This window comes from Daktulosphaira vitifoliae, unplaced genomic scaffold (assembly GCF_025091365.1).
Source record: "Daktulosphaira vitifoliae isolate Bord-2020 unplaced genomic scaffold, ASM2509136v1 Scaffold_2, whole genome shotgun sequence".
NCBI lineage: Eukaryota > Metazoa > Arthropoda > Insecta > Hemiptera > Phylloxeridae > Daktulosphaira > Daktulosphaira vitifoliae.
The window spans coordinates 19265712-19267361 of record NW_026099573.1 but is presented as its reverse complement, the minus strand read 5'-3'; positions in this window follow the sequence as shown (position 1 = coordinate 19267361).

The window sequence follows — 1650 nt, the reverse complement described above, 5'->3', positions numbered from 1 at the left end:
ATATATATATATATACATGTAAAGCGACTTAAGTACGTAAACGTATCATGCACGAGGTATAGCTGTGTTTTGTTGGCGGGCGGGGCGCGAGGCATATATGGCGGCAGCGGCGTCGGCTGTAGGGATATATAAATGAATATTAACATATATGTATATATAAATAATAATATATATATGTATATATATATTAATATTAGCGGCAATGGTAAGAATATATAATCTTCGCATAATATCGTGGCTCTTTCGTTGGCGTTGACGACGCGATGTCCGGCGTGATCCTCGGGCGTCAAAAGGTTAGCAGCGTTGATGGCGACGGTGTGCGAGTGGAGATCGGTTTATTGACGTTGCCACTTTGACAACAGGAAGAATACTACGGTATCATTAGCGGCGGTACGTCGTCGGCCGTGCGGCACTTGCTGGACTTTGCACCGTGGCGTATAATGCGCGGTGTTGGTCAGTCAAATACTCAAAATTATACAGAAAAAAAATAGTGTAGGCGCCGACTGGTGAGCGGGGTGGGGTGAATGCGTTACGACGGTCTAGTCTCAAGGTCATAGACGACGGCATACGCGACATAATAACACGTGCCGCGTGGAGTTACAAACTTACAACATACAAACAAAATACAAACATACATGTGAAACTAATATAAGCGTGTTAAAAATGTTTCGATTACTAATCATTCGATTATCGAAATCATTCGATTATGCCCATCACTAGTGTAGATGACAACAGTGCGCGAGTGCGGATCGGTTTGTTGACGTCACTTTGACAACGAGAAGAAGACTACGGTATCATTAACGGGGGGACGTCGTCGGCCGTGCGGCACTTGTTGGACTTTGCACCACGGCGTAAAACGACGCGGGGCTGTGTCAATTACAATAAAAATTTGTTATATATATATAATTGATGACACGCGCGCGTCTACGGGTTGGAAAATATTGTTGTCTACGAGAGGCGAGCGGGGTGGGGCGAATGCGTTACGATAGTATAGTCTCAAGGTCATACACGACAGAATACGCGACATAATAACACGTGTCGCGTGGAGTTACAAACTTACAAACAAACGACAAACAATAAACAACATTCACGTGAAACTAATATAAGCGTGTTAAAAATATAGTTTAAAAAACTAAAAAAACACGCTTTTAAAGTACATCGAACTAAAAAGTTAAAAATAATTTTTAAAATAATTATGAACAAAAAATACTAGTATTATTGTGATAAAAGCGTGGGTGCTTTGTGCCATATTTTTCGTATATTGAGCGCCCGACGCTTTTATCACAATAATACTAGTATTTTTTGTTCATAATTATTTTAAAAATTNCAGGGCCGGGCCGATCAATAGTGGCGCTTCTGGCAAAATGAAAATTTTGCGCCCCCCCACCATAAAATAATTAATACAATGTAATCATATTTTATTAATTTTCAAATAATATCTTATTCCTTTAAATACTAAGAGCATATCTTTTGTCTCTTACATTTACATTTTACATAAAAAAAAAACATAATTATTAAAATTTAACTTTTCTGGCTTTTTTGGAAGCAAATTCTTCAATTACTGTAGTTAGTGTAGTCCATTTTAGATGCAATTTCGTGTTCGATTGAAAGTATTGCTAAATTTGTTAGACGTTCTTGAACCATGGTGGA